Here is a 22,361-nt window from a genome sequence, read left to right on the forward strand (position 1 = left end):
GATACTATAACCAAATGGGATTCATCCTAGCAAGTATGGTTTAACATCCAAAAATCAATTATCATAACCTCCAAAAATCAATTAATACAACATATTAATAAAGGACAAAAAGCCACACAATTTTATCAATATATACAAGGCACTTGAAAAACTTAATTCAACACCACTAATGATTTAAAAAGAAAAAACAAAAGCCTTAGTAAACCAGGAACATAAGGGAACTTCCTCAGCCTAAACGAACATCATATCAACAGTAAAAGACTGAAAGCTTTCCCTCTAACATCAGGAACAAAACAAGGACATCCACTGTTACCATTTCTATTCAACAATTCAATGAAGATTCTAACTGCTGCTAGAAGGCAAAACAAAATAAAACGAAACAAGAATTAAAGGCATCCGAATAGGACAAGAAGGTGTAAAACTGATAACCTTTCAAAGCCTCCATTCTAGAGATTTTTCAGCACTCACACACGCATTACCCAATCAGAGAACTCGTGTTTAAAAGCAAAAGCCCCTGTGCTATTGTACGGTAAAGACTGAATCATGGAGTCCCTTCAGGCTGGCCTGCCCACATTATCAGTGATCAGGAGTATAAAGTTCCTTTATAATATTAAAAAACAAACAAAATGCTGAATCTATCATTTAAGGAGTAACACAAATATTTGCTGAATTAAAATTTATTCATCATAAAATATCTGACCACGTGTTCCAAATATAAACACATGTTAATTTTCTTAATCCATTTGAATAAAATTATATAGACTTTATAGTATCAGCTTCACTGCTAATAGAACATGCATAACCTTTGTTCTACTAACTGCTTTTAGATAAGAAACAATAATCTAAGTTTCCAGCCTGTGCTATATATTATGATGAGGGATACTTTGGTGATGATACTTTGTCAAAATACTTTTTTTGTTGTTTAATATTATGTCCTCGGAGAAACATAATGAAAGTCTCCTCAGTCACCCTGGTCAACCAATTTAATTGTTTTGCCAGTCCCTGTAAGTCACATACACAAAAATAATTGAATTTGTATTGTTCACAAACATAGCAGTAGAACAAGACCTCCCACCTGCCCTAGTAGTTCTTCAATAACTATTTTCACCAGGTGCAGGAGCTCACACCTGTAATCCCAGCACTTTGGGAGGGTGAGTGGGGAAAACCGCTTGAGCCCAGGATTCAAGACCAGCCTGGGTAACATGGCAAAATCCCGTCACTACAAAAAATAAAACAATTGGAGGCGTGGAGGGTTGGGCAGCTGTAGTGCTAGCTACTCAGGAGGCTGAGGCAGGAAAATTGCTTGGGCCCAGGAGTTCAAGGCTGTAGTAAGCTACACAGCTACAGTCACGCCACTGCACTCCAGCCTGGGTGACAGAGCAAGACCCTGTCTCTAAAAAAAAAAATACCTATGTTTCAGGGAAGGGATAAAGGGGCAGCCACCACAGACATACTCTTTTGATATAAATTGAGTTGGAATTTGGAGAACAGTTACAGAAATAAAAAGAGATCCCAGATTCTGCCTTCCAGGACAACAAAAAAGAAGGTAAATATATGAAAATGCTATTTACTGGTTGGGTACAGTGGCTCATGCCTGTAATCCCAGCACTCTGGGAGGCCAAGGTGGCAGAATTGCTTGAGCCCAGGAGTTTGAGACCAGCCTGGGCAACAGAGTGGGCCCCATCCCTACATTAAAAAAAAAAAAAAAAAAAATCTAGCCAGGCATGGTAGCACATGCCCATGGTCCCAGCTACTTGGGAAGCTGAGATGGATCGCTTGAGCCTGGGAGATTGAGGCTGCAGTGAACCACAACTGTGCCCTGGGAGACAGAGTGAGATCTTGTCTCTGAAAAATAAGAGTGGCTTTCACTCACGAACGTTTTGACCAGTAAAGAGCTAATGCACAGGCCTGGTCCTATCATACAGTCTTCAAGTCTGAACCAGACAGCAGAGGTTGTTTATCCAGAGTTTATATTAATATGATCTATATCCAAGAAAACTGCTATCTGCCTCAACAGATGTCCACACTATTAAATAGCTCTGTCAAGCTCTTTCAGAGTCAAAGATTTTTCTTAAAGAAAAGGAACACGCTAAAATTGCCACCTGTAAACCCCACTCTGGCTCTTTTTCAATAGGGCATCAAGTTGACCCTTTATGCTGCTGGGAAAAACCAAGGCTATATTGAAGATTAAAACTTCTAAACTAATAAAACCAACACCACAGTTCTAAATTCTCTCCTGCCTCATCTCCCCTTGAAACTTCAAGCAATCCACACTTGCTCCTTGCTGCCAAATCCTTGCTGTAACTGTGCCATCAGGCTGCTAGCACGAAGAAATGAGTTACTATACCACCCTCTTTGCACTCAGCCTTGGTAGTAGCCAATATTTCTCAATGTAGCCAAACAAAGACTTTGTTGTCAGGGACGGGCGTCTCGGCCAATGCTGGCTGCCATGGTGCCTCACCATTACACAGGTTCAAATACAGTCAGATCATTAGGTGACAGAGGGGAGACAGATTTGGATTAGCAGAAACAGGAGAGCATTTTTCCCACACACACAACCTGAACTATAATAAAGGAGGATTATCAGGTAAATTCTCATAATTCTCTTTATTTACAATTTACTGAAAATATAGCCTACAAATGCCAACTCTTCATGGAGGGGAGAAGGGTGTGTGTGGGGGCGGGGTGGGTGTGTGTGTGTGTGTTTGAAATAAAACATCAGGCCTGAAATGGTGGCTCACGCCTGTAATCTCAGCACTTTGAGAAGCCAAGTCAGGCTGAGCACTTGAGCCCAGGAGTTTCCATTTTAGTGGAAATTTTAGGCAAAAAAAGTAACTGGGCAACATGGCGAAACCCCATCTCTACAAAAAATACAAAAATTACCCGGGTGTGGTGGCATATGCCTATTGTCCCAGCTACTTGGGGGGTTGAGGTGGGAGGATTGCTTGAGCTCAGGAGGTCAAGGCTGCAGTGAGCCGTGATTGCCCGCCCCACTATACTCCAGTCTGGGCGACAGAGTGAGACTGTCTCAAAACAACAATCAGGTTGCTCCCTAATACTATCGCTTATATTGCTTCTAGAGCACTTATTACAGTTCATATGTCCATATTTGTTTCATGTCTCTTCCACTAAGCCATTAAGTTCCATGAAGATAAGTACAGTGTCAGTTTGGAGAAATAGTGTCCCCAGAGCCTAAGGCCTGACACATAGAAGGGACTCAAGAGGAAAAAGAAGAATGAATGATGATCACCAAAAGGAACAATTGGAATTTAAACTTCAGAGAACTGTGCCCAAAGACAGTTCAGAGTTTCCAAGAGCCACACTTAGTTTGCTTGAGTATTCTGCTATAATGAAGGAAAAACAAAATTGAAATTAAGAGACCACTGAAAATCAATTAGTAGTTGACATTTCCTTTCCAATAAGTTAGAAATATATTAATAGGTGGATTTAATTTATTTTTGTTTTTAAATATCGATGTCCTGTTTGAAGGGAGGACTCTGAGGATTAAAAAGGGTAACTACTTAAACACTCAGTGATATACAGAGTATTATAAAAAATTAGGATATGATAAATATCATTGCTACTAAGTTACATAAGCAAACTTCCCAGTATCAGGAACAAGCATGTTCATTCCTATTAAACTGCTACCTTTGCAAATGTTCTCTATGATGTATGTTCAATATTAGGCAGCTAATACCTAAGATCATCTTTATAAAGAAATTCTACTTTTTATAGATTCAGCATTTATGTTACTATGAAAAGTAACTATTGCAAGCAATTATTTTGCTTTTGTTCAAATAGGTGTACAACAAAGAAAAAATAATAAATGCTTCAAAATGTTTCCACAAGTGTTTCAAATAATGTCCCTGTATGACACTTTGTGGGAGCTAGTTAATGGCACAGTAATCTTGGAGATGTTCACACATTACCTGTGTGGGCAATGCAAAAATATTCACAGAGGTCCTCTGTTGGAAACACGTCAATTATTATAATAACATCGACAATATATCCTCTTATAAATAAAATACAAGTTAAACAACCCACATTTTCTTTTTTAAAAATACTTATTTTGATGTAAAAAAATAACATTATAAGCACAGTTAGTCACAAAATAATATATAATTTTGTGTTGCTGAAAAGACATAATGTTAAGCACTGACACCATTAAAAGGTATCAGCCTCAAGGAAACTATTATACAAAGGTGTTGGTTAAGATAATAATTATTAAGACTACAAGAAAAGTGGTGTCCAGAAATAAATACATGTTTTCCTGCATCAAAATAAATGCCTAAGTAACATTGTTAAATCATGAAGAAAAAAAATTGTCCTTCAAGGTTTTTTTTTTAATGAAATCAAAATAACTTATTACCACTTTGTTTCAATTTTAGTGGAAATTTTAGGCAATAATTTATATCTACGCAAGCTCAATACACGTTCACTTCTCTGATAATTAAAAAGTCAGCAATAACCTTCTCTACTCCAATCTTACCCTATTAACGTATCTGTTTAACACACTCTATGTAAACCTTAGACTTGTGTGTGATAAATTAGGCTTGAAAGAATCCCTCCATGTTTTGATAACTGATTATTCGCTTGCATAAATGAATAATCTTAAGTCGTAACATGTGATAAACTGACTTCCAGCCCCATGAGAGATGCCACTAGTCTTACCTTTCTCGTCTGTAGGTTTAACAACATTTACAAGCCTGTCCAACCCACAGCCCGTGGGCCATATGCAGCCCAAGACAGCTTTGAATGCGGCCCAACACAAATTCATGCACTTCTTAAAACGTTATGAGATTTGTTGGCGATTTTTCTGTTTTTCTTTTTCTTCTTCTTCTTTTTTTTTTTTTTTTTAAAGCTAATCAGCTGTCATTAGTGTTAGTGCACTTTATGTGTGGCCTGAGACAATTCTTATTCTTCCAGTGTGGCCCAGGGAAGCCAAAAGTGCACATCCCTGATTTACGCACTCTCCAGAGGAAAAAATCCTGACTCACCTAAATCACATGAAGAATATATCAGTACGATGGTCTTATCACCTTAAAATTAACCTGTTAACTTTTCTTTCCATGTTCTCTAACCTTTCCTATTCAAACTGGAAAATATCCAATAAAATTAGTGTAGAGAAACTAGACTCAATTCTATAATGAATAATCTCTCATCTTCTCATGAATTTCCTGGAAGTAATGAGCGTGGACTGAAGAAGCAGATTGAGGAAGCACACTGAAGAAGTACACAGACTGGGTCCCACGTTACAAGCACACTGACTTCATAGCTTCAAAGGCATACTGCCTTTCAGAGTCTAAAACAGAGTGATGTACATCATGAGAGATAGCCTATCAGATCCCTAGGCCCCAAATATACCAAAGGTCAGCTTTCTAAAGGCAATGTCTATTTTTAAACGAATATAAGTTGGGTTCTAAATTTGACCTCCATTTAAATGATCAACTGGGAAGGAATGTCTGGCTGGACTCCTAAGCAGTTTAAGTTGCTTGCGGAATGGTGCAAACAAAGTTCATTTTATACACAACACACAAAGCTTCTCTTAGCAGCAGGCGTCTTCCACAGAGGCAAGAGGAGCAGCTGTGAACAAGGAGCCATCGTGCAGCTGAGGAGCCTGGAATTCACTTCTTCACATAACTGATAAAAGCAGGCCATTCTCCACTAAAATGGTCTGGGGAAACCAATTTCCGAGTGCTCAGTATAAAAGAATGAGCATGTTTTATGAAAAACAGAGCATATTTTCAATGGCGTGCAGAGTACATGAATACCATCCAGAAGAAGATGCCAACAAAAACCTACAGGATTTTCGAGCTTCTTCACAGTACTCCTCTCTTCACAAAGTACAAGTTCACAGCCCACACTGACCAAAAGAGTCTCAATGACAATGAAGAAAGTTTTCTTTTGAATTTTGTGTTCAGAAACAGGAAAATAAAGGAAAGCCATGAATCTCCTATTATAACATCTCTTACAGATGATTATGGCACCAACTGATAATTTTGAAAATTTTCATCATTCTCAATTTTGAAGAAGCCTCAAAGCACTGGGAACTTTTACAGGCTTTTTAAAAATTATTTTTCAAGGGTACTACAACAGTGGTATAAGGTTGGCACTAGTCTGCTGTACTACTTGGGAAATTATGTACTATCAATTTTAATATCCACATTTGAAAAATCACTTCCAGGACAGAGTGAAATGCTAAAACAAATACACCTCCGAAAACACATCTATAAATATAGAACTACATAAATTATACATATATTTAAGCCAAAATAACAGTAATTCAGTAAACTCCATTTAATAAACTATTAATAACCAGTAATGAAAGTAAAAATAGCAGATGTGCCCATTTCTACATGTCACTAACAAGGTCTGCCTTCTCTCATTAGCCTGCAGTTCTGGCCCCCTCCACCATGCCTAAAGATAAACCAAACAGTGTGTCAGAGGGCAGAGCAAAGCCAGACGTCTCCTTTTCTAGATATCTGAACCATCAGACTTTAAGATTCAAAAAGTGTCAACCATGAGAAGTGAAAGCACAGCATCTGCACCAAAAGCCTTGATTTTGTCATGGTCCTAACACACTGAGGATGGGGTGTATGTGTATGTATCTGTCTCCCCCCTCCCCCCAACTTCCCCGGAAAATCCTAAAGGTAAAGACTACTCTTGTTCTCTTTTGCAGCTCTAGAACCCAGCACATAGCAGATATTCAAGTGTTAAATGAACAACTTGAGCAAATGAATACAGATCTCCTACACTGAGTCTTCCAATGACAGATAGTTATAGTTCTCAATTATGCCCTGGTATCCGCATGAAGTCCAGCTCATTCAATACAACAAAGCATGGTGGAAAACTGCTGTTCCTCACCTCATTCTTTACCTCTGGGATCCGCAGATCTAACTTCCTCATGTCCCCAGTGGCCGAGAAGAGTGAAAGTGGACACTGGAGAGCTCTGGGTAGTCTTCCTTTCTCCTCTTCCTGCTCACCCATGCACCCTCATTCATTACATATTTAATGGGTACCTACCATGCCCTACACACCATGCATGGATGCCAGGAAGAGCTCTAACACACCATAGCAACTGCCCTCCAAGAATTTATCACTGAGAAAAGCAGAGAAGTTACTGCAATGCAATGTGAAAAAATTATGGATATACAGAATGCATGCTTCCTATGAGAAGTCAGGCACTGTTTGGAGTAGTTACAGGAACTATTTCATTTTCTCCATATCACCACTGCTGAACTTCCTCTCTGTGATGCGGCAGGCAGAGACCAGGGAACATTCAGTAGGAACACCTAAGCCACTAAACCAGCCAGGAGCACCTGAGCCACTAAACCAGTCAGAAGGTGATGAGGAGGGGAGGGAAAATAGCATGTACGTGAATAGAAGGTTGAGCAGAAGACGTGAAACCTGAAGGATCAACAGAAGTTTCCAGGTTGAAGGAGAGTAAGCAGAACTTTTCATGTAGAGAACTTACCAGGCAGAAAAATCCAGAGGGAAGAAAGACCACTATGCCATCAGAAGATCATGGCAGAATTTGGTACTGGATGAGAGTGTAGCTACCCAAAGGAGTTCTTAATATGCACAAATTTATTAATTTGTAGCATGTAATATCAATCTTGTTCTATTTTTAAACCCCAAATAATATTTATAGATTTAAAAGATTACTTATTGGAGAGTAATAACAGTGCATTAAGAATTTTACGAAAGCATAGAAATGACCTGGGAAATAATTTGTTCAAAGCTGAAATATTTCTTTAAAATACTCTTAAATAACACCCTTCGCTCTAAATTTTGGCAAGATGGTTAGGCAGATTCACGACTTAAAAAATAAAAGTTGTATTTGATGGCAGAAAGTCAACTTTTTCAAACTCAATTTCCACTTCCCTCCCCTGATTTTATTTGGGCTGGCAAAGTGCCCATTTAAACACCACACTTGAGCCTCCCTTGAAGACAGCAGTGGCCAAGGAGTTTCAACTAGAAGTCAATGGGCAGAGATTCCAGAAAGTCTCATTTGCCTGTTTTCCTTTCCCCTCTTCTTGCAGACAACTAGGCTGCAGCTCCTGTGGATTTGGGGACAAAGGCTTTACACTAAAAAGGCTGAAAGCCAGGATCCTGGGTCCCTTCCTGATGACTTGACAGAACCACCACCCGAAGTGGTTTCCCAACAGAAAATCAAACCCTGTATAGTCAGATACCTGTTCCTACTAGTCAAACAGAAATTTCATTGTAGATGCTGGAGAATATTTAAAGTACACATGGTAAGATTTGGCAAAAAAAACTGTTGCAAATACATTTAGGGTATTAAAAATATTTCATGATTCACTATCTTTTTCTGTCTAAATCGCACATCCATATGATTATGAAACATCTTTTTAAATCAAAATAAATGTTTTCCAATGTTTTCTTTGGGCAGGAAAGACATCCAGTTCTTGAAACATCTGATCTACTCTGGGTGCTGAATTAGGGAGAGCGAGTAGGGCCAACAGAAAGATCTCTGGAGAGAGGGTGTATGGGCAATGTGGGGGGAAAATGAAGTTAAACATCAACAACAACAAATGCAAGCAATTTACAAAAGCTTCCTTGTGTTTTACAAGCCAGCTGAACTGTCAGATAAGAATCAGTTTGGGGGTCTATGCCCTAAACCAGCAGTCCCCAATCTTTTTGGCACCAGAGACTGGTTTCGTGGAAGACAATTTTTCCACACTCTGGGGGCAGTAGGGTACGGTTTCAGGATGATTCAAGTGCATTACATTTATCATGCACTTTATTTTTATTATTATTACATTATAATACATAATAAAATCATTATACAACTCACCATAATGTAGAGTCAGTGGGAGCCCTAAGCAGGTTTTCCTGCAACTAGAATGTCCCATCTAGGGGTGATGGGAGACAGTGACAGATCATCAGGCATTAGATTCTCCTAAGGAGCACACAACCTAGATCCCTCACATGCACAGTTCGCAATAGAGTTTGCACTCCTATAAGAATCTAATGCCACCACTGATCTGACAAGAGGCGGAGCTCAGGTGGTAATGGGCAATGGGGAGAAGCTGTAAATACAGATGAAGCTTCACTCGCCTGCTCACTGCTCACCTCCTGCTGTGCAGCCCAGTTCCTAACAGGCCACAGACAGGTACCAGTCCATGGCTCAGGGGTTGGGGACCCCTTCTCTAAACGAATATCTGGTTGCCACTGCCCATCATCACAGGATTTCATGGACTTAACTATAATAGTATTCTTCTTCTACTGATATTCTGTCATTTTATTTCTAAAAGGTAGAACTGCTTTATGGCAACTCACCTGATAAGTGAGACACATTATTTTATTTGGTTTTTCTGGAAACGTTATTGTACCTCTTTCTCTACCCCCACCCTCCAAAATAGCTAAAGGATTATGGGCAATGAATTACACTCATCTAAACATAGTAATTCCACAGGGCTGGGATGAAGTAAGGGAAGGGGAACTCCTGTCTTTGTGCAAAGTCAGAAGTCTACTGACTGCAGAAGAGTCAGGATCATGTTCTCTACTCTAACTTAACTCTTAAGTATAGGTTTTGTTTAAAGCTAGAAACAAAATCCAAATGGAGGCATTAAGCAAAGATATTCCATTTCCATTTTCAGTCTGTTCACTTTTTTAAAAAAATGATAATTCCTCTCTACTTCAAATATTGGTTGCCAAACTAACAATAAGCCTACTGTCAAGTCTCTGCTACCTGACAACTGTTGAATTCCTACTGTATGGTAAGTTGTTACAGAAACATCAGTTTTCTGGGATAGCAAAATGAGTATCATGTCCAGATTCAAACCCAGACTTCAAACCTGATTCTAATAATCACCAACTGCAGGTAAAACCTTGCAGATTAATTTCCCTCTCTCGGGTCCCAGTTACTAAAAAATCATAAAATGAAAATAATGCTTGGCCCTTCTGATACACTATGAAATCATTCCCCTTCCAATACTGTTGGAAACATTAGTGTTAATACATATAAAGAACCTAGCAAAATGTTTGACACATAATGGGCATTTTATAATTGTTAATATGATGCTAATTACTAAAAGGGTTTTAAATATTTAAGTAGCTATTTATTTGAGTATCAAAGATAAAAAAATGAAAAAGTTAAAAAAGGAAAAAAAATGATGAGAAAGTTAAAAAAAAAAAGCTGTCCAACTAAAAGCATCAAACAAAATAACAAAAAGAGAGGCAGAGTGACTTCTAAGCAACAGTGTCCTCTCAGCTGCTGCCTGAAACACCTGTAGTGATGGGAACTCACGAGCTCAAAGGGCAACTCCACCATTCATTCAAGGCTGCATTAAGACATACGGAGGCTAGTGTCTATTGTATGTGTCCATTTCTGCACCAGGCTAGAGGAACATAAATAATGATGACACAGCCCCCTGCTTTTGAGGAATCCACAGCTTCCTCATATGAACAGACAAACATAGTACAGACATGAGCAACCAAAGAGGCGAACACAGGGTGCTACAGAGTGCACAGGTGGGGCATGCAGCCCAACCTAGCGATGTCAGAGGGAAGGTTACAGGTAACAGAGAGCACGGTGTATCAGAAGGGCCTAGGTCCAAACAGGAGGTGATAGATAATATGGTTGAGCAAGGTTCCCATCACAGCGCTTGAAGGCCACATGAAGACTCCTGAACTTTCTCCAGTGAGCTGTGAGGAGCCTTGGAAATGTTTTAAGCAGGAGAGTGACATGGTTAGACATGCTTTCTGTACAGAAACTCTGGTGGCAATGCAGAAAATGAAATGGGTGCAGGAGTGGGATGGGATGGTAAACCAGTAGTCTAGGTAAGAATAAGGCTACAGAAACATAACTCACATTTTAAATTTGCCCAAACTGTTAAAACTACAATAAAGCTAGGCCTCCCTTGATTTCTGCAGAGGTTTTATACAAATGTAATCTCCCAACAATTATCAATGGCTCCAGAAGAATAGAATCAAGTGGTCTGGTTTTGAAGTCTCATGATGCATGATACAATGTTGTAAGCAACACTGTACATGAAAGATTAATTAGGAGACATTTTCACAAAGAGCAATGTGCGCACGAAGAGCAATGTGCAACTTCACCCTAAAATACCACAGAGTATGTTTCCTACTCCCAGTTTCATGCTCAAATGCCTCTAATTATAATCATCTGTTATTAACAAAAGAAAAACTGTACCCCAAACATCTATAAGTTTTCTGCATGGTGTAGGTAAACTACCATCTAAAACAAATATTTATATTTAGGTAAAGAATAAAATTCTAATAGCCCTCAAATTCTGACCACCTTTAAGATTTTTCTCCCCCCAAAGACTTGAATGTCTTTGGCCTGCAAGTATGAAGTCACTTATCAAAAAGAGAGAGTAAAACAAATCTCTGGATATCATAAAGGATCATATCTGCACTTAGCTGTCAGCTGAAATTGTTCGTAAAAAGGAAGAATACCACACAAGTTGTCTGACTGACTATGAGTTGGCTGCTGCCTGTGCATTCACATACACACAAAAATATGTATAAACATGAACATCCAGGCACAAATATCCATCTGGACAGGATGTTAACACCATTCCTCAATTCCTTACAGGTCCTATTCTCTTCCAGAAGTATAAAATCTACCAACTGGTTAAAAGCAATTCAATTTGGGTGAAAGGGAGACAAGATGGAGAGGGGTCAATTCTTTGAACCCAAACAAGGACTCATCTCCATAAGATCATTCAGAAAGCTTAAGAGGTTAAATACATCAGAGTCTTAATTCATCCCTATGAAAAAAGTACTAAATTCTTCTCTCCTTGAACCTAATCCTGTCTAAGTCTTTCTTTAGATTTGGTCCCCTGGCACAGGTTTAATGAGGCGCATTTCCACACACTTTTACTGACAGAGATGTACTCAGGGAAAGAGTGGCAACAAAAAGTGGCTACTTACACCACATTGACTTGGGAAAAACTGGCAGAAGAAATGTTCTGGTAGCATAATGAATCCTTGAACTGAGACTGTTCCCATTCTTTCCTTGGTCGAGACTGGGTAACTGCTAAACCCAGCACTTGATTTTGAAGCTTCTAAACCTCTGGTCAAAATATCCTTCACTATTTCATTTGGTCTTCCCAATCCCTTCCCTCTCAGTCTTTCACCCCATTTAACTAGGGGATCTTATAGCTAAAAGCTGAAGAGCAAAGGCTGTAAAGCCAGACCCTGTAGATTCGAATCCTTAGTACTTACCTACTCTCTGTGCCTGTTTCCTCTCCCGCCCATCAGGATCAGCTTCTCAGGGTTCTCCTGAGGATGACACGGCATAAGCCATGTGAGCTGCTCAGCACAGGGCCTGGCACAGAGCTCCATAAAGGGTCCCAATGGTCTCATTAGTCTTAAGTAACAAAAACAAGGCAAACACTTAGGAGGGCAGCGTTCAGCCCTGTGCCACTTACCATTTGGTGGCAAATAAATACTAAAAGCATAAAAATACCGATCAGCTACCATTATAACATATCTATAAAGGGATGTCATAGGATTATCCAACTATCTTCCATCTTTATATTTTATTATCGTTTTCTATAATTAAAATGCCACATGAGTTATTCTTAATTACCTTAAACTTCGCCTTCTTGTCTACTCCTATATCCTGCTGTGACTCCATTAACATGGCCTCCTGAGGTAGACTTCAAGAGATTTATGATCACCTACAGTTAATCCCCCCCCCACAAATTTTTAATGGTTTTCTACTGATAAATAATGACTTAAAATAAATTAGCTAATTTTTAGACCATGTAGTTGTTTTCGCTAGGAATCCACTGAACTATATTTGTTTTTCACCAGCTGTCTGGATAATTATATTTAGTCCATGTTTTTAAAAAGTCAGTAGAGAATGAATATGTTAATCATTAGCCTCTCTTTTTTTTTGGACATCTCTATGGCTTTTTGTTGTTGTTGCTGTTTTTAACACAAGGTCTGGCTACCACCCAGGCTAGAGTGCAACTGGTATGCAATGGAGCCATCTCAGCTCACTGCAACCTTTGCCTCCCAGGCTGAAGCCATCCTCCCACCTCAGCCTCCCAAGTAGCTGGGATCACAGACATGCACTACCATGTCCGGCTGATTTTTATATTTTGTAGAGGTAGGGTTTTGCCATGTTGCCCAGGCTGGTCTTGAACTCATGAGCTCAAACCATCCACCCACCTCAGGTTCCCAAAGTGCTAGGGTTACAGGCATGAGACACCACTCCCAGCCTGGACTTCCCTACGTTCTCTAATTTGCCTTAACTTTTGCAAGGGGTTCAGAATGAAAACATATCAACTCACATCTCAGAGGCAACTCAATAATTGGATATAAAAGACTTAAAATCAGACATTTTTTAATGTAACAAAAGATGAGAACCACAACGTAAACAGGATAGTGAATGACTACAGGTGTCCTGGATGCATTTCTGCACCTAAAACCAAATAGCACTAAATGTAAATTTACATATGCTATTAAAATGCTCACTTCAAATTGTTAATTTTTTTAGTAGAGAGGAAAAGCAAGAAGAGTTCACTGTGATCCTAGCATAGAATTTCCACAAAACTGAAAGGTTACTTTGTTCTTGTATTTTACACAATATATGTTAATTCAGCCAAGATAATATGACCTTTTTTGTTTGTTTGTTTTTTATTTTTTTAATTTTTTTTATTTTTTTTGAGATGGAGTCTTCCTCTGTCACCCAGACTGGAATGCAGCGGTGCAATCTCGGCTCACTACAACTTCCGCCTCCCAGGTTCAAGTGATTCTCCTGCCTCAGCATCCCGAGTAGCTGGGATTACAGGGACCCGCCACCAAGCCCAGCAAATTTCTGTATTTTTAGTAGAGACGGGGTCTCACCATGTTGGCCAGGCTGGTTTCGAACTCCCGACCTCAGGTGATCCACCCGACTAGAACTCCCAAAATGCTGGGATTATAGGTGTGAGCCACCGTATACAGCCGACTTTTATTTTAATTTTTTTTAAGTCTAAGAGAAACAAAAAGACTATTATTTTAAGATGTGTGTAATTTGTGAAAAACACTAGTCTGGCCAGGCACGGTTGCTCACACCTATAATCCCAACACTTTGGGAGGCCAAGGTGGGCAGATCACCTGAGGTGACTCAGGAGTTCAAGACCGGCCTGGCCAACATGGCAAAAACCCATCTCTACTAAAAATACAAAACAATTAGCTGGGCATGGTGGCAAACGCCTGTAATCCCAGCTACTTGGGAGGCTGAGGCAGGAGAATCACTTCAACCTGGGAGGCGGACATTGCAGTGAGCCAAGATCACACAACTGCACTCTAGCCTGGGCAACAGAGCAAGACTCCATCTCAAAAATAAATACATAAATAAATAAACAAACAAACAAATAAAATGAAAACCACTAGTCTAAACTTTGTATTTAAAAAGAGGAGGACTGCATGTAATGGCTCATGCCTGTAATCCCAGCATTTTGGGAAGCTGAGGCTGGAGGATCCCTTGAGCCCAGGAGTTCAAGATCATCCTGGACAACATAGTGAGGACTTGTCTCCACTAAAAACAAAAATAAATTTTAAAAAAATTAGTCCAGCATGGTAGCATCTGCCTGTGGTCCCAGCTACTAGGGAGGCTGAGATAAGAAGATACTTTTAGTCTGGGAGGTCAAGGCTGCAGTAAGCCATGGTCACAACACTGCACTCCAGCCTGGGTGACAGAGGCAGACCTGTCTTAAAACAAAACAAAGCAAAACAGGGGTTTAGACAGGTGTGTTGGTTCATGTCTGTAATCTCCTAACTTTGGGAGGCCCAGGCAGGAGGAATGCATGAGCTCAAGAGTTCAAGAGCAGCCAGGGCAATATAGTGAGACCTTGTCTCTATTTAAAATAAAAAAAAAATTGGTCCTGCATCGTGGCACATGCCTGTAGTTCCAGCTACTGAGGAGGCTGAGGCAAGAGGATCTCTTGAACCCAGAAGGTCGAGGCTCCAGTTAGCTATAATTGTGCCACTACACTCCAGCCTGGGTGACAGAGCAAGACCCTGTCTCTAGAAATGAATGAATGAATTAATGAATGAACGAATACATACATACATAGAAAAAGAGGGGTACTGGTCCTGGGTAGGATGAAGTAAGGATACTCCATCTCATTTCTCCACTGAATGCAGTTATAATACCTGGAAAGATTATAAGCAGCTATTTGAGGGGTCTGAAAAGTAAACGATAGCAGGCTGATTAGGGAAGAAGAATGAATCTCAAGGTACTACCAAACTGGCAATGAGCTTCCCATTCTTTTCCTAAGATATCACCAGCCTGGACTCAAGGCAGCTGGACATGAAATACCATGATGTGGACAGAGGGAACAAACTGAGTTTTAGCCTGAGGAGCAGAAAACGGGATTCCTAAACCTGGAGAGAATGGGAGCAACACTCCATTTTTCTTTCTTTTCTTTTTTTTTCATTCTCTTGCTTCCCAATCCAAGGCAATTCCAAGGTGGTGGTGGGCAGCAGGAACAACAGTCACGTAAACTCTAAGGGAAAGGAACCTTCCTCTCTGATCTGAGGAGCTATGATCCCAAGATGTAGGAGCAAACATCTGCTGCTTTTTTCCTCTGTCTTCCTGCCTCTTGGCCCGAAATGCAAGCAGTCACAAGAAGTACACTGTCCTATTCTAATGTCTCATCTCTCTGGCTGCAAAAGTAAAAAGGGGAACCCCAGGGAAGGAGGAAGTCATGGAGGAATCGATTCACACAAATATAACCAATTGATTCTTGGTAAAGGTGCAATGGCAATTCAATGGAGAAAGACTGTCTTTTCAACAAAGGTGCTGGAATAATTAGACATCCATATCCATAAAAGGCAACCTGACCTAAAACAGATCTTACACAAATATTAATTCAAAATAAATCATATATATCTAAATGTAAAACTATAAAACTTCTACGAGAAAACATAAAATCTTCATAACCTTTAAAGAGTTCTTGAAAATCACCCACACTGTACTTAAAAATAATGATAAACTATACTTCTTCAAAATTAAAAATTCTTGTTCAGAGAAAGACACTATTAAGCAAATGAAAAAATAAGATATAGACTTGGAAAAATATTTGCAAATCACATATGCAACAAATAATTTGCATCCAGAATACATAAAAACAAAATAAAACTGAAAACTCAACCAACAAATGATCCAATTTAAAAAGTGGTTATTTAAAAACTTGAACAGACGCTTCATCAAAAAAGATATACAAATGGCAAATAAGCATATGAAAATATGTTCAACCTCATTAGCCACTAGAGAAATGCAGGTTAATAATATAATGAGGTACCACTACACATCCATCCAAATGGGTAAAATAAAAAATACTGATAATACCTTGATAACAGGAAGTGCTATCAAGGATGTCATGCATCTGAAACTTTTATACATTGCTGGTGTGAATGTAAAATGACACAAATACTCTGGAAAATAATTTCAAAGTTCTTCAGAAAGTTAAACGTACCCCTACCATGTAATCCAGCAGTCCCACTCCTGGGAATTTACTCAAGGGAAAGGAAAGTCTATGTTCATACAAAGACTAAAACACAAATGTTCACAGTAGCTTTTTTAATACCTCCAAAGTAGAACAAACCAAATGTCCTTCAATGGGACACTGGATAAATAAATTGCAGTACCTCCATACAAAGGGATTCCACTCAGCTATTAAAAGGAACCAAGTATCTACACTATCCACAACAAATTGTATGAACCTCCAAGGCATTATATTCAGGGAAAGAAGTCAGCTTCAAAAGATGATCTAGGTCCTAGCACTTTGGGAGGCCAAGGTGGGTGGATCACTTGAGCCCAGGAGTTTGAGACAGCCTGGGCAACATGGCAAGACCACATCTGTTAAAATAATTAATTAATTAATTAATTAGAGATGGTCTATTCTATACTTCCACATAAATGACACCATCCCAGAGAGAACACTATCGGAGACCAGCCTGGGCAACATAGTGAGACCCGTCTCTTTTTTTCTAAAGAGAGAAAACTATGAAGATGGGGAAGAGATCAGTGTTAGACAGGAGGTAGAGGTGGGGAGACAGTGTAACACAAAGGAACTTTTTTGTTGTTGTTTTAAAGAGTCTTGCTCTGTCACCCAGGCTAGAGTGCAGTAGTTCAGTGCAACCTCCACCTCCCAGGTTCAAGCAAGTCTCCTGCCTCAGCCTCCCAAGTAGCTGAGATTACAGGCGCATGCCACCACACCTGGATAATTTTTGTATTTTTTTGACAAGATGGGGTTTCACCACGTTGGCCAGTCTGGTCTCAAACTCCTGACCTCAAATGATCCACCTGCCTCGGCCTTCCAAAGTGCTGGGATTATAGGTGTGAGCCACTCTGCCTGGCCCACAAAGAAACTTTTTGAGCAGGGTAGAACAGTTGTGGGGTAGTTACACAAATCTATACATGTTAAAACTCATAGAACTCAGCCGGGCACATTGGCTCACGCCTGTAATCCTAGCACTTAGGGAGGCCAAGGCGGGCAGATCATTTGAGGTCAGGAATTCAAGACCAGCCTGGCCAACATGGTGAAACCCTGTACTCCACTAAAAATACAAAAATTAGCCAGGCGTAGTGGCAGGTGCCTGTAATGCCAGCTACCTGGGAGGCTGAGGCAGGAGAATTAATTGCTTGAGCCTGGGAGACAGAGGTTGCAATGAGCAGAGACTGCACCACTGCACTCCAGCCTGGGTAACAGAACGAGACTCCGTCTCAAAAATAAAAACTCATAGAACTGTACACCCAAGAAAAAAGGCAATTTTACTTCATGTTAATTTCTTTTAAAACCAACAAATTGACAGATGTGTTATTCAGAGGCACAAAAATTAAAAAAAAAAATTCTCAAATTTACAAAAACATATTTTATTACTAACTTACATAAATATGGTACTGAAAACTGCCACAGAAACGAGCTTTAGAGATAAAGGAACAATGTAGTATTAAGTGTTATTTAAACCAGTCTACTTATAAAATATTTCTAAAGATGCCACAAAACCATTTCTTTCCAAAGTTAACTGTTCAGCCACAAAAATATGACTGTTTAACAGCTAGAATGCTAATGTTCAACAGAGCCCAACAGTTCCTGCCATTTGGCTTCTGGCTTTTGAGATGTTGATGTTACAAAGCAGGTGAAACATCCAGGAAACAGATGCAGGAACTTAGAGTCATCCAAAATTTGTCCACTACAATCCAGGCCCATCTCTATCCCCGCCGGGTTACACACACCTCCTCCATTTCCTCAACAGGAAAGCACCCAATACATATACAGTTTGTTTTAAAACTTGAAGAGTGTGTACACAGAAGGAAAAGGTCACGGAAACCAGTTTCATCAGGAGCATCTGCACTGTGTCATCCAGACCACCACAACTGTGGTGCCTCTACAACGTGCCTGAAATTGACCTACCTCACCGTAAACCTCCTGCTAGAAATGATGCTTTCCTCAATAGAGTAAGTGAAAGGGAGGAACAGCTCTCAATTGCACTGTTAAACAAAAATGATCCAGTCTAAGTTCAAAATGCTATGATAAAATAATTTCCTAACTCTGCACTCTCTGTCCAAATACTATTAGTCTTCCATTGCTTCAAAGCATTTTTTTGGAGTCATTTTTGCCTTTTTCAAAGAAACACAATAATAACCATTACAAGAGCAACACAGATGTTACCCTCACTCCACTTTCACTGACTGCACCTTCCCCTTTTCAGCTGTGTCCTACGTACATAGCTCTGGCCATTCAATTCATAAAATAACCACAAATACGTTACTTTGGAAGACATTTTGAAAGCAGAATTTTTGTTTTAAAGAAGTTATGGATAATTTTTTTTTTCTAATTTTCTCTATTTTTCAAATGTTCCCAATACTGAAACATCAAGATAGGTGAAGAATTCCCTTTCCTCTACTCCTGACATAATTTGCCAAAAATTATGACAGTGACTTGTATTGGTTTTCAAATACAAGGAAAAATCCTACTGTTTGAAGGTATTACCTAATCCCCCACCACCATCACCACAAAAAGGAGGAGAGGAAAAGATACACTAAACTTTCCAACAACATTGTTCTAACCAATTAATAATAATAAACAAAATCAGTTACAAACATAAGGAGAGTCTGGTTATTTCTAAATGGGAGAGACTGCTTCTTGATGCGTTTAGCTTGCTGGAGAACAGTATGCAGGAACAGATGAGCATTTAACAAGCCTGCTTTGATTATAATATTTCAAGCCTAAAGTATATGCTATAGCATTCTTTAAAGAGTGGTACTTCTTGGTGTTCTGTCAGACATGTACTTAAAAATAATCACCTGGCTGCACATGACCAAACCTTGGCTCACATGCACAAGGAACACTGTTTTTTATTACATGTCAACAATGAACAGGGATGTCAAGTGACACCTTCACAGCAGTGCTTTCCTTTCTGTTGCCTAAGATGCTATTATTTCTATTAGTCTGAGTGGCCAGTAAAGACATTCTACATTCAAAAGAAAATTGACAGTCAGAATTTCACACATGCACACACACCTACACACACAAAATTTTCTTAAGAAAACTCATTCATTTTACATGAGTTAGAGCCTGTAATTTAAGGGTTTTTTTCAGGCTGGAATATATTAGCAATGCCTACTGGCAAAAATGCAAGTTAGAAAATCAGAATTAAGAATCAACTATAAATAGCCAAATGAAGAGAGGAAAAACTGGAAGCTATTATGTGAAGCCTGAAGATACCAATCAGGGGAGGGATTCTGATGGATCCTACGTATTGATAGGAGGGACTGATCAGTAGAGTGGTGCAGAGCAGAGATGTCCTCACCTAAACAATGACAGGGTTGAACTGAGATTACTCCACAAATCCCTCACAACTAAATAATTCTCATTCTATGATTTTGGCACAAGATTGAGACCTTTTTGTGTTGTGAGCTCCTTTTAGGCTTTGTCTTCTTTATCACCCTGGCATAGTGTCTGGACCTAAGAGATACTTAAACAGCTGCAGAACAGAAAGAATTAAAAAAGAAAGTCAATTACATGCAAAGGACGATAGCTCCCAGTGGGCATTATCCACTGGTCCACTGAAGCACTCAGCACACTCCCAGTTGGCCAACAGCAGAATCACCTTCAGTTTGGAGGATTTTTGTAAGGGCCTGACAATTCCATGAAAAATAACTAAATTTTCTTATACAAAATTCACTTTCCAGCTAACTTCAAAGTCGATCACAGCTTGTACTGAAAGAAGTATCAGCTCTGCCAACTGTTTATGGCTCATTTGGATTTGCATTATCTACATTACCTTCAACCCGTAATTCTCTGTAGGAATCTTTATAAGCCAAGTGTCAATTTTGTAGCTGTTGTTTTAATTAAAACTGGTTAACATAATCTGTAAGTCTGATGAATAAATGTAGCATGTCACAACAGGCTAAAAGCAAACAAGGAAATGCAGGACCCTTTGCACTGTGGAAGTTCCACATAATCCCGGGATAGTTGCATTCAAAATAGGACACTTGTCATCTGACAGATGACATGAGCAAGGTTCCCAGTTTCTTTCTTTCTTTTTTTTTTTTTTTTTGAGGCAGAGTCTTGCTCTGTCACCCAGGCTGGAGTGCAGTGGCCGGATCTCAGCTCACTGCAAACTCCGCCTCCTGGGTTCATGCCATTCTCCTGCCTCAGCCTCCCGAGTAGCTGAGACTACAGGCGCCCGCCACCTCGTCCGGCTAGTTTTTTGTATTTTTAGTAGAGACGGGGTTTCACCGTGTTAGCCAGGATGGTCTCGATCTCCTGACCTCGTGATCCGCCCACCTCGGCCTCCCAAAGTGCTGGGATTACAGGCTTGAGCCACCGCGCCCGGCCGAAGGTTCCCAGTTTCAATCAAATATTAAATATTAGTAAATTTTAGCTTATTTCTTAGAACAGCTTAATGACAGCTCTAGTATTTTCTTCCTGTCCTTCAGCAAATGCATTTATTTCGAAAACATAGATCCAGACTCCTTCTGAGAACATTTCTGTTCTCAAGCTATTTTTCTCCCATCACTTTGACCGCATCACCCAAATCCTTCCTCAGCATTTTTAAAGTACCATTATATCAAAGAGAAAGCTCAGAATGATCTTCCTGTTTCAAAGACAGACTTGTATCTATCCAGTTTAACCTTTTATTTTCTAACCATGAGTAGTTCCACATATAGGATTTTTAAGGCAGATCCCCACTACTCCTCCTTTTCGCACCTAACTTTACAGAAGAAAAACCAAAGAGCAGTGCTAGAAATGAAAAGACCAATAAATTTGGATCAGAAAATCTGGACTTAAATTCTGCCAGTACTGGCTGTGCAAAAAGGGGTGGGGGAACAAACCTTTCTGAGACTATTTCTAAACTCAGGAAAATTCTACCTTGTTCCACTATCTTGGTTATTACATAGAGTAGTAACAATTATAAGTGATGAATAATGATTATGAAGATTAAAAGTAATTTTATTTCTAGACTTATAGTTATATACTAATTATATATTATAATTATTATACAGATAAAAGCAATTTTATTTTTATATGTACATTTAATTAAATAAAGGTAATTCTGTCTATATTTTATTATACTTATATATGAAAGCTGAAAGTAATGTGTACTGTTTTCATTCATGGTCTCTCTTAGTCATTCTATGAAGCACCAACACTCAACAGCAACCAAGTTAAAAAAGCCTCTCTTTAAAGTTTCATGTCATCCATTATTGCAGTACAACTGTCATGTAATTAGAGAAATAACACCCGTTTAAAGTGGAAAATTAGCCAGGTGCTGTGGCTCACGCCTATAGTCTCAGCTACTCAGAAAGCTAAGGTGGGATGATCGTTTGAGCCCAGAAGTATGAGGCTTCAGTGAGCTATGATCACACTACTGCACTCCAGCCTAGATGACAACGTAAGACCCTGCTTCCTTTTTTTTTTTTTTTTAAGTTTTCATAGAATAAAGTACCAGTAGTAATATTAGCAAGACAACCATTTTTAGGGCTCTTGGCGCATACCAGACGATTATTTTTCCAAAATTAATATTGTAAAAACTCACTTAACCAAGATAATAGGATGATACTTGGTTTGGAAACTGAGAAACACTATATGTCTTAGACATTTTATTTAAACTGAACATGCTATACATTCATTTACCAATTTTCTAATGTAAGGACAAGGCCTTTTTTAAGAATAATCAGTCTCCTGATTGACTGTTAGTCTAGTCATTCTTATACAAACCACCCAAAAAGGCATCATGACAACTTTCAATTTCCCTTTTTATTAGAGTATAGCACAAACTCAAAGGCTCTCAAGAAGCAATCTGAGAATCCTTAGAGTAGTTTAATTATTCCCCCCAATCTTTTATAGTCATCATGACCA

General features: G+C 39.2%; 1 protein-coding gene across 9 annotated transcripts in view; it reads right to left on the reverse strand.

Moving 5' to 3' along the window:
- Positions 1–22,361, reverse strand: part of SIPA1L1 (signal induced proliferation associated 1 like 1) — a 416,028-nt gene that overhangs the window by 244,611 nt on the left and 149,056 nt on the right. The window contains exon 1 of one of the 9 annotated variants that reach the window (XM_026455899.1): positions 12,217–12,300. The exons of the other annotated variants lie outside the window; for them this stretch is intronic. The gene's annotated coding sequence lies outside the window, so the exon portion shown is untranslated. Of the gene's footprint in view, positions 1–12,216; positions 12,301–22,361 lie in introns of those variants that run through there. 9 annotated transcript variants of the gene reach the window in all.

This window comes from Piliocolobus tephrosceles, chromosome 6 (assembly GCF_002776525.5).
Source record: "Piliocolobus tephrosceles isolate RC106 chromosome 6, ASM277652v3, whole genome shotgun sequence".
Lineage (NCBI taxonomy): Eukaryota > Metazoa > Chordata > Mammalia > Primates > Cercopithecidae > Piliocolobus > Piliocolobus tephrosceles.